The sequence below is a fragment of the Tiliqua scincoides genome, chromosome 1 (assembly GCF_035046505.1).
Source record: "Tiliqua scincoides isolate rTilSci1 chromosome 1, rTilSci1.hap2, whole genome shotgun sequence".
Lineage (NCBI taxonomy): Eukaryota > Metazoa > Chordata > Lepidosauria > Squamata > Scincidae > Tiliqua > Tiliqua scincoides.
The window spans coordinates 257,360,739-257,372,855 of record NC_089821.1 but is presented as its reverse complement, the minus strand read 5'-3'; the positions used below and the strand labels follow the sequence as shown (position 1 = coordinate 257,372,855).

Here is a 12,117-nt window from a genome sequence, read left to right as displayed (position 1 = left end):
AACCATTAGAATATATGTGAAGTTTTGCTTTCTAGCCCCAATGTGCATTACTTTACACTTACTTACACTGAAGCGCATCTGCCATTTTGTTACCCATTCTCCCTGTTTGGAGGGATCTTTTTCTTCACAATACTTTCTGGTCTTCACCACCCACAAAAAGTTTAGTGCCATTGGCAAACTTGGCCACCTTGCTGCTTATCCCTGATTCCAGGTTGTTTATGTACAAGTTGTAAGGCACTGGTCCCAAGACTGATTTTTGAGGCACATTGCTTTTCACCTCTCCTCTTTATGAAAATTGTCCATTGACACTCACTCTCTGTTTCCTCATCTTCAGCTCCTAATCCACAAAAGGACCTGCGCTCTTATTCCCTGACTGTGGGGTTTTCTCAAGAGCCTTTGGTGAGGGACTGTGTCAAATGTCTTCTGAAAATCTAGATATATAACACCAACTGGTTCACCTCAGAGGTGTACCGCCCCCGGAGCAAAACATAGCTCATAACACAGGTGCGAACTGGAGGGGGGTGCAAGAGCACACGCTCCAATTGCTTCCCCACTTGAGAAGCAATTGGAGCACATGCACCCTCTCAGCAGCTGGTCTGGCAAAATCGCCTGATCGACTGCAGAGCATGCTCTTGCATTTCAACTGCTTCCCAACTGGGGAAGCAATTGAAGCATATGCACCCTACTGACATCATGACGCTGCACAGTGTCATGACTTCACGTTGTTGCTCTCAGCACCAAAAGCCCTCGGTACACCTCTGGTTCAACCACATGCCTGCTGAACTCTTCAAAGAATTATAAAAGATTGTGAGGCAAGACTTACCCTTACAGAAGCCATGCTGATTCTCCCTCTGCAAAGCTTGTTCTTCTATGTGTTTTACAATTTTATCTTTGATTAAGCTTTCCACCATCTTATGTGGTCTGTCTTACCTAGTTGATCTAGAGATTATCACTGACACTGGAACAAACTCCAGATGTGGCACATCTAAATGGAGATAGCTGAAAAACATTTTCACACAAATTCACCCCATGCCACAGTGCACAGTTCCTTGCAGTACATTTTTCCTCATCTTGTGTAGCATCAGTCCCTGTGGGAAACAGTCCTGCATGCAGGTATCACCTGTGATTAGGAAGATGCATGTGGTAAGGAGCTTTAAAAGATTATGCCCATTAAATGAAGCAGTACCATGGGAAAAGGCTTTTTGATGATTTTCACATGATAGCTGTAAAGTTTAAATATGGATTAAATAAATTAAAATTAAACAGATATGAATATCTGAATAAATAACAACCCTGCTTAACTCGAAATGTGCTTTTCCCCACACAACCTTTCTTAAAATTATCTTAGGCAGCATTTGCATGTGCTTGCAGTAGTGTGGGACGACACACTATCCCCTAGAATGATAATGTGAGTTGTCACTCTGATAGTGTGAATGAAGCACTCATGTGGGCAGGGACAATTTCAATTTGGGAGATTTCCTACTCAGTTGCCTCCTGTAAAAGTTTACGTCTTTGAAGTACTAGCCAATTCCACCTACACTCTTTTATCCAAATAGCATACTAATCTGAGGTTTCATCCTGCATCCTATATCACTAATACAGTATCAGCTATTCTTGCTGTTTTTGATTCAATGCTAGGTGATGTTGACTCTGATACAGACAGAATTCTGCAAATCCATCTTCCCTAGATCTAGCACAGATTCAGCATTGGGGCAAAACAGTAAGGAAGAAGAGACATTCTATGTCACTCTTGAAAGAAAATGTACGCCATAAGTATGCAATGTTGGAGCTGGAACTTTGCCAGAGCATTTGGATTAACTACCTACATGCACAAAATATGGCCTGGGGTCTTTAATTAACTGAAGTAATTATAATCTCTCCATCTCATCCAGCAGATGGCATCTCCAAAAAGTCAACTTTCCTTACCACTCCTCCCCTACTAGAGCACTAAAACTGCAGGCAGGCAACAACTAAGTTAGCGTCATCCATTTGTAGGGTTCCAAGATATTTACATGACGCTTACAAAAGTTGTCGGGTATTTTAAAACTAGTTTCTTCATCAGTTCTATAGTTATTTTAAAAGCATACCGTGCACTAAAACAGCTTCCAGACCTGATCCTTTCCTCGTTCTCCACCCACTCAAAAATGTTCCCTCCCCATCTCCAAAATGACTTCCCACCACCTTCATCCCACCCCTATGCTTCCTGGCACAACCTTACCTGTGCTGGCTGGTGCTGGAGTTGGATGCACTGCTGCCAAGCTGGCACAACCTTTGTGCTGGCCCAGCACAAAGTAGCTGCAAACATGCCTTATGGCACATTCGCAACACCTTGAGCTGGAGTGGGGATGACAGTGCCAGCTGAAGCAAGTGTTTGGGTCTCACTGTTAATTATTTTATTATTGCCAACAGTACTGCAAAGCCAAGCATTTTAGTAAACGGGGCTACAATCTTGCTCTTACAGTGTCATAATTTTTTCCAGTTATTCATCTCTTGCAATTCAGCAGAAGCCCACTTCTACAGAGAAAGCTATGCCTGCCCAATTTTCTCTTACCACCATTCATGAGAAGCACCTTCATCATAACGTGGAGATAACAATCAACTTGTTAGCCTCCCTCCAGATATGGTATTCTGTTGATTTGCTATTGTGAACCTGTTATACTTCAGAAATTTGAGGGCCTCTAATCTACGTGAAATGAACTCTTGAAAACCTTGGAAGAAAATGTTATATTCTTTGGTATCCAGAACCAAAGCCCAATCACTTTTTAGTTGGATTTTGTTCAAGAGGCTTATATCACAAAATATCACACTCACCACTGGCCACTAGACTTTATACAGGAAAAATTTTATTCTTCCTGTCCATGCATACATTGCTTTACCTCAGATGGTCAGTGTCATTTATTTCCCCTCTTCTTCAGGTGGATCAGCAGTTCTTGAGAAGACTGCTGTAACTCCTCAGTCTCCATAGAAGAGCCCAATCCTATGCACGACTATGCACAAAATATGCACTATCCTATGCACGAAGTAAGTCCCCTTATATTCAGTGAGACTTATGCCCAAGTAAGTGTGGTCAGGATTGCAGCTGAAGATGGATAAGCTGATTTTTATATTATCAGAAATTGTAACCACAGCTTGGATATGGCGATCCTGTCAGAGTGCAGCTGTTTTATTTAATGTTTTGAATAATCAATCTGTTTCATTGTATTTGGTGTTTTTCAGAAGCGTGCAGTAAGACTACATTTCTATTCTTTTAAAAAAATGTGTTGCAAGTTTTCAAAAGATTTCTGGCTTGAGACATCTGGAGTTATTTGCTTTGCAGGCAGCTATCTTTAATGTGGTTGTTCTCTGTGTGTATAACAATGGATTGTGAAGGTTGTTCTCTTGAACAGTGAGTAGACGGCTCTGCTTTTGGGCAGGAGAATAGACTAGAATGATGACTAATCTCTTTCTTATCTATGGTGCTATGAAGAAATATTTCACTTCAGAGATCATTTACTTACATGATTGCCCAATCCTATCCCTTGACCAGTGAACAGTATGCAGCTACGCCAATGTCAGGTCTGCTGGATGCTGTGGGCCAGCCAGTGACCATGACATGACAGGGAGGTAAATAAAAGTTTTTCTTACCCATTCCACCACATCATGGTCCCCAATGGATCTACTTGGATCTGTGCCAGATCTTTGGCTGTCACAAATCTGAGTGGACCCAAAGTGGCATGATGAGGCCAGACTGGGGGGGGGGCATAAGATAGCAGCAGCAGCAGCAGCAGCAGCAGCACTGTTGCTGCCGATATCTATATCCTGGCTTGAGACCTGGCCCTCCTCTGACAAGTCCCCTGGTGGCCCTGATCCCCCTCTACCCACCCTGATCCTTCCAACCCACTGCCCACCACTGCTGCAACTTACTTCAGCGGTAGCTGGGAGCTTTGGTGGCACATGCACAGTCACAAACCAATTGCACTGGTGGCCCCATTGCGTGCGTTGTCACTGCATCTGCAGTGCCGGCAGAGGGCCTCCCCATGACACAATGCTACTTCCATCAGCAGAAAGCACCATAGGATTGGGCAACCCAGTTACTTGTTTTTATAGTGTACTTCTAACCATGCTGAATTTGTACAAAAGTCAATGGCACAATAATATTGGCAGTTTTATTCTCAATCCCTTAAAAAAATTATCAGCCTTCTTTACAGCCACCGTCCACTGGGTCAGCAGTTTCATCAAGCTGTTCAGCAGCACCCCAAGATCTCTCTCTTGAACTGTCATAGACAGTTCAGAACCTATCCACTTATACTTCCTGGTTTTAGCAGTAGTCTGTCTCTGAATGCCAAAAATCTTCCAGGTTTTAGAGGTAGCTATTTGAAATTTCTGAATGACAGATGTAAGGGAGTAGAATACAGGTATCTTGTTGTCTGGAGTGCTCTCTGAGGCATTTACAGGACCACTGTGAGATACAGGAAGCTGGACTAGGCGGGCTTTTGGCATGATCCAGCAGGCTCTCTTTATGTTCTTATAGAAGTCTTATGAAGTGAATTGCACTTCAATTGTACTTGAAATGTATAATTACTTCAATTATATAACTGTGCATAGGATTGCATCCTATAAATCTTCTGCTTACAAAGAAATTAGCCGGCTATATGGCAGAGGTTACTTTCAAATAAAACATATCCTTAACAGCTAGACTCCAAATGGCTTTTAATTAACTGAATCATAGTATTAAAAAATGAAATTATTTGGCAACATACCGTAGCATTCCAAGTGTTAGGAGTACACTAAAAGAAATGAAACCAGACTCTTATATATAGCTGATCCAAACTTTTTAAAGTCTATGACATAAATATGTAAATGAGATGGCTCTATTTGCAGATGCTAATCCCGCCACCTTGATTTTTGCTCAGCTGTTTGATTTTCCCATTCTGTGTTCCGGACTCCTGGGGTGTCTGATTGAGTAGTAAACTTGAGGCACTATATAAAGATGCATTATTACCTCTACATATGTCAAACTGTAAGTGTGACCTTGGATAAATCCCTGATGTTTTACTACTATAGGAACCCACTTATTTCAGAACAGCTGAGGTGATCTGAGCAAGCCAATCAACTTCTGTCATTCTGATATTTATTTTCTTATTCTTTTGTTGGTTGCTTGTCTTGTTTGCAAAGGGAACTTTAAAGATTCTATTGCTAGGTCACGGTGCTTCCCTTCTCCTTATAGTGTATCCTAGCCCTACTATTTACAAAAATGGACTGCAACTCAACCTGCTCTGTGATGATATTGTGGTTCAATACATCACAGAAAATGTTATTTTAAACCAGTCAAGGGAGTTTAGTAGGTTGGCTGTGTGAGACTGTGATACTCATATAATTTACTCTTTGATTTTCAGTCAATTACTACAAAGAAAATGATTTGAAATTCTTAATTCTTATTTTACAAGCTGCCTTGCTTTGTTTTGCATGTTCAGAAGAGCCCTGGATGAAGTTCACCCTGCAAATGCAAGAAAAAGAAATGTGAAGCAATGCAAAACCAAACAATTTACTGTTACTGAACATATAAACTTTTTTTGAAAGTCCCAGCAAAATGTTCCTAATTGTGCTGCATTTTAGTGGTCTGGAGGTTGGGAGAAGAAGACAAGGCTAGTTTGGAATTCACAGTGCGTTAATATTTTGGAGCTTTCTCTCATGAATCATATTTTAGAAGCAATCCTTATGTTTCAGTGTTAAATTTGTTTTAACCTGCCCAGAGCCCTCAGGTTAACAATCTAAATAAATAGTACTTTCACAGCAAGTAAATGCCCACAGATTCACCAAACTCTGAGGTGCCTGAGGCTGATTATATGGTGTGTGTTCATGATTAAACATGCAGTGAAGTATCAACTACGGCAACCGAACGGCAGGCAGTTTGTGAGGTTCACCCTACAAATATTCTGTCTGAAAGTCACCATTTGCCCTTTGCCCTCGTTTATTAACGCATACTATGAAATGAGCGCATTGGGCGAAGGCAAGGTCGGTTTTTGAGATGCAGCCACGCCCAAGTTCCCCTGGTGATAACATTTTTTGAAAAGCACTACTGGATGGAGCCAAAGGTCTGTCTAGTCCGGCATCCTGTTTCCAGCGGCGGCCAGCCCCTGGGCAGCTCATGAAGGCAACCTGAGTGTGCTCCCCACCCCAGCATCTGGTATGCTGCCTCACAGACGCAGCCTGAACCTCTTATCCACCAGATCACAGCACCTCTGCGGCGAATGCCTGGCCTTCCAATGTGCCTCATCTGTTTCCTATCAATGGCGCACTGGCTGGGGGGGGGGGGGAGATGAAAGGGCTGCCAGCAAAAAAGGCTCCCTACACCACAATGCTCTCCTTGAGGAGAACAAACGAAGCCCTGAGCCCATGTGGCAGGGCTCAGAAGCCTTTCAGCTTGTCAGGGACAGGAGGGCGAGGGGTCTTAACCTGAGGGCGAGGGGTCTCCTCCTGCTGCCTCCGAGCTGGACTCTGAGGGGGAAGGAGTTCCTCTCCCCCCCCCCCAGCCAGCTGCAACTGCAGCAGGGGCCAGCCCCAGCCCCAGCGCCTGTCATATTCGCTTTCTAACCCTGGGGGCATCCTGGCAGAAAGAGAGAGCCTTTTGCTCTGCGATCCAGGGGGGCCTGAATGTGCAGGAACAGGACGGACTGGTTTCGCCCGCTGCTCTGCTTCCGAGCGAGCCTCTCTCTTCATTACCATCCACCACCACAGCCGCCTGCACGCAGGCAGGCGAGGGCGGGAGGGAGGAGACAACCCCCACGCCCCCAGGAGCGGCAGCGGGCATCGAGGGCAAGCCCCAAAGAGGAGCCTGAGCGCCGCTTCCAGCCTCGCAGAGCCGGGGGTAAGGAGAAGGCGCTCGGGGGCCGCCCAGGCTTGCGAGGGCGACCCTCGCAGGGGCTTGTCCTTGCAAGCTGGCGGCGGCGCTCTCTGGGCGCAAGGACGGTCCCTGCGGGGGGGGCGGGGCAGAAAAGGCGCGCGACCTTCCGAGCCCACTGGGGTGGGGGAGCACAAAAGCACCCCGGAGGGGGAGGGACGGGCCCGGTCCCTGTGCTGCCTCGGGCGCCCTTCGGGGCGGGAGGAGGGAAGGGTGAGGCGACCCCTGCGCGCGCGCTGGCGAGCTGCAGCATCTCTTCTCCTCCCTCGCCACCCCCTTTGCAGCCTCCGAGGCGGGGGGCTGCGAAGGCGGGAAGCTGGCAGCCTCTCTCTCGCCTCGGGACTAGCGGGAAAGCAGCCGCTCTCCTCCCTCCGTCGCTGCCTCCCGCCCAGCTCCCCACTTGGCAGGCGCCCCCGACCCTTTCCGGGGGCTTCCAAGGAAGCGGGCCGCTCGGGTTGTCACTGCGCCCCAGCCCAGCCCTCCCTTCCAGCAGCCTCCTCCTGATGGCTCGTTCTGCTCGAGGCGGACGCAGGGAGCAGATTCCCTGGTGGGCAAAGAGCTGCTGCTGCCCCCAGGCTCTCTGGCTGGCTGGCTGTAGGCGTGCGCCTGCCCTCGTTGCCACACTGCTGACTGTGTGTGCAGGACTTCATTCCTCTGATGAAGGCGGTGCATTGATGCAAACTCGCCTTCCGTGCATGTCACAACTCCCAAATTCAACGAGAGTTCCTGCCAGTGGCTCCAATGGGATGTGGAGTGCATACCTTGGAAGAGGTGGATGTGGGAAATGATTGCCACTTCTCGCTCTGCAGGCAGTAGGTGCATGCCTGTGCTGCACAGATAAAGGGTGCATGTGTGCGTGTACGGATGAGGGACAGCAACTTTTGGGATACACACTTGCATGCACAAACACACACGCACACAGGTGCGTGCATACCTACACAAGCAAGAGTGGCATGATTTGGCTTTGCATTTCTTAGGTGAATTTGTGAAACAGAAGAAGGTGTGCTATATGGGAGTCCCTGGTGCCACTTCATTTGGTCCACTTGTAAGATGAGGACTGTAGAAACAGTTGCCTAAGGGCGCAATCCTAACCCCTTATGCCAGTGCTTTCCAGCACTGACATAAGGGCAATGCAGCTCAGAGGTAAGGAAACAAACATTCCCTTATTTGAGGAGGCCTCTGTGAGTGACACCCAACTGCAGGATGCAGCACACATCCCAATGGCACCACTATGCTAGTGCTGGAAAGTACTGACATAAGGCATTAGGATTGCACCCTTAATCTGTCCCATTTTTGTCTAATACAAACATCTCGGGGGGGGCGTGCTGTGTACATAAATAAGGCAGAATTTTTCAGAAGCATGACTCTACTTAAGTCACCTCATACAGAAGTATTCAATGGTATGTGTTTAGATTCTACTTTAGGCCCTCCATCCTACTGCGTGTAGATGTTTGTCAGTAATATTCTGCTGCAGTGCCTCAGCACATGAAGATAAATTACAGTATTCCCATTCTCCTCATTTGCCACAATGACTCCATCATTTAAAAAAAAACCCAACTTTGAGCTAAAAATGGCTTCTTAAGTAAAGTACCTGAGGTGGGGAGGTGGAGGGTGGCTATAAAGAAGGAACATGAAAAAGTTGTTTCGGCAGGCTTCCATCTTAATTTTCATGTGAAAAGTCTATTTGGAATTAAGAAGGGTTAGTGAGCTGCTGCAGACTGTTGCAAAGACTGGATTCAATTTTGAAAGCCTGTTGCCAATATTTGTGACTCATTTCCTTGGAATTCTACCTTTGGTGTTTATTTCCCTTAGAAGGAATCTTGTAAAAGTATAATAATAGCTCTTGAACTTCATGGAAAGTAGCACAGGGTACAGTTGAAGACAAGTTGCTTTTTCTTCAAAACACTTATTTTGGTTTTGTTTGCTTTATTCAGTGGACAGAAGAGAAGGCAGCAATATAATTAACCCATAAAACATCTAATTTATTGTACCAGTGACATTTGTGTACTGCCACATTAGGGTGCAAAGTCAGTTGGAAAGGCAACCTTAATTGGTACTTCTTTTAAAAAAGAATAATTAAAGAATCAAGAGAACCATCTTGTGATTTTAGAGGTCTTTGTTAAGAGGAGTGGTTTGCTTTGTCAGCCCACTCAGAGTTCCTTGACCCAATTTCTTTCTCTTAAGATGTGTTGTATTCTGCTGTAATAACAATATACATATATTGATTACAGCTGTGTGAAAAATTAGGGTATAATACTATATAACAGGAGTACTTTTCTTCTTCACGATACTATTTTGTTCTGTAGGCTAGGTTGTCTTAGGACTGGTTCCCACATTATGTTGTGTGCTTACAGATAGATGTTATAGAGAGTTACCACAACACAGATTATTCTATGTGAAATGTAATGTGGTGATTAATCATCCTGCAACTTTTCCAGAGTTGTGTCAGACAAGACAAAATCTAGGGGAAAAACAGCAACCTGCTCATAGGTTCTTACATTCCTTCTTACATTTCCACATGGAAGTGCTCCAGAGATCTCTCTAAGAAGTTTGTCCATTAATTCAAATCATCAGAAGCTATTTCTACGCACACAAAAGTACTTGTATTTTCATTGGCAGGGTTGGGTGAGTGAGGGCAATTGGTATCTGAAAGAGAAAGAAAACCTCCCTGGTTTCATACCTAGGAGAAATATAGCATCTTATTGTTCTTAAAGTACTGACAGGTTCTTTGCTCTTGTTATCTCATGCAAGAATTCATACAATAAAGTGGATGGAATCCAAGTTCTATATGCCAAAATGCTCTGACATTGAAAATGTGTATTTGCATAAATCTTCATAATATAGATCAATTCAAGTTCCCAACTATCATAAAGACCTCTTTATGCCTTTTTCTGTAACTATTTTCTCCCAGAATTAGCCTTCACTGAGGGAATTGATATCCACAGTAATATGGAGAAACTAGAGTGATTTACAAGGGCAGTCTGTTTTATACCTAATGCATTTCTCTATCATTTAAAAACACTACAAACTTATTTCTTATGATTATTGATGTTATATCTTTCCCTGATGATATATTCTAAGACTGAATGGGAGCAATGCCAATTAGTACAGCCCATTGCTTAATTATCACTTAATTAACCCCCAACATTTTAAAAAGAAAGTGCAGGAAATCAAGCTATTTAAAACAGCTGTTTCTAGGGAATCTCAGAAGAGTGGTAATGAGATCCTGAGGCCATACTTTGGAAAACTAGAAACACAAAACGCAGCCGCCTTTTTCTTTTTTACAGAATGATTTGTTTTTTAAGCTCAGTGAACAAAATGGTAGCCTTAAGAAAGTAGCTTCAAGACATCTGTGATATAGGATGAAAGCAACGGTAGGGCATGTTTTGCATGCAGTGTGACCATGAGATCTAATTCCTTACATATTCAGGTAAAGAGATGTAGGTGCTAAAACAGACCTCTACCTTTGGGCCAAGAGAATATAGGCAGTAAAAGACCTGACAGATAAATAATGCAGTTCCTTGTATCTTTGGGATAAATATTTATTCTCTCTCTTTCTCTCATGCTAGAGCTGTTGATAAGCTCATATAGCTGCCTTCATTTTATATGAATTTCTCATGCACAAACCCATTAACAAAACCAGTGGATGATTTACATTTCCTTTAAAAAAAAAACAACAATTGCAGGTGTAGAGAAAAACACTTCTCTGTAGAAGATTAGGAGTTTATCTTTCCCAGAAGATTGAAGAATTAAGTTGTTATGTTGGACCGAATAGTAAATGTTCAAACCTGATTTAACCCTCATGCTGATTTTGGAACATGATATATGGGTAATCCAGTTATTGTCTACATTTCTAGTGCAATACTTAACAGGATTGATTGAGTAATGATTATGTTGCTAGTCAGATCAGTACTGGCATAGAAGAGTTGCAGTACAATGCAACTTCTCCTTCCCATCTTGCACTTACCATTTCCTTCAAGTCATTGTTTTTATATCAGCTTCATGCCTTCAACTTGGTTGGCAACCTTCAGTCTCGAAAGACTATGGTATAAGCCTACAGCACCCGGTATTCCCAGGTGGTCTCCCATCCAAGTACTAACCAGGCCTGACCCTGCTTAGCTTCCAAGATCAGATGAGATCAGGCATGTGCAGGGTAATCGTCTGATCTTTATGCCTTCAACATCTACCTTCAAACAACCTTCCCTGATTTTTCTTTTATTCAGACAGATCCAGCCAATCAGTCCTTCCAATTTTCTCACATGGGCCAGCATGTAATATTTTACTTTGAGCTTGCCCAACCTTCTTTTCTAAAGTGGAAAGTTTCCAGTTAAGAGGAAGACCTGTGTTACAAAATACTAGGGAAAATGAAATTTTTATTGTTTTATAATAATGGTAATGATAAATTTCATTTTTACTTTTGTCTTTCATTTTCTGCTACCATTCTCTCTAATTTTAACTCTTGCAAGTCTTTTAACCTTTTAAAGGGCCTAATCCTAAACTTCCCCATTTAAAGAAAGAGCATTTAAAGAAAGAGAATGGCACCAAAATGGCTGCCACTGTATCCTATGGGTCCAGGAAAGCTCCCAGAAGTCTTGGGGTAAGGGAACTGTGGTTCCCTTCACTGGCATAGCTTGGGGGGGGGCACTATGTTTTGCAGGGAGCCTCCCCGCAGTGTGCAAGCAGCTCCTCCCCCTCCATTTTGCCCCCCACCCACCCAAATGGCTCCAAAGGGGAGGGGAGGAGCCTCTTGCATGCTGCAGTGAGGTTCCCTGCAAAACTTTGTGCCCTGCCCCCAGCTACACCAGTGGTTCCCTTACCCTTTGTTAAGCCCAAGCAGTCCTGATGGGTCTACTCCCCCGACATGTGGATTTAGCACTGAGGGCCAGCGCCAACTGTCATTGGCTTCAGCATGGGTGCTGTGGCCTTACTGCCGGAGTGCCTTACAACACTTTTCACAATACTCAGAGCCAGCAGTAATGCAAGAGCATGGACAGGATTGGGCTGTAAATTAAGGAAAAGACAATAAATCAGTGGGAAAGCACATGCTTTTTGTATATAAGGTCTCAGTTCAGTTCCCCACATCTCTAATCCATAAGAACTCAGGAAGCCAGGCCAGGAATATCTTTTTCTGGATCTTTGGAAAGCTGCTGCCAGTCAAAAAAGACAATACTGGGCTAGATGGACCATTGGTCCATATTAAAGCAGCTTCATATATAAATTCAACAACACTGCATTGT

General features: G+C 44.1%; 1 pseudogene; it reads right to left on the bottom strand.

Annotated features, from left to right (window-relative positions):
* Positions 1 to 10,931: 10,931 nt before the first annotated feature.
* Positions 10,932 to 11,045, bottom strand: LOC136637630 (5S ribosomal RNA; annotated as a pseudogene).
* Between the last annotated feature and the right edge of the window lie 1,072 nt (positions 11,046 to 12,117).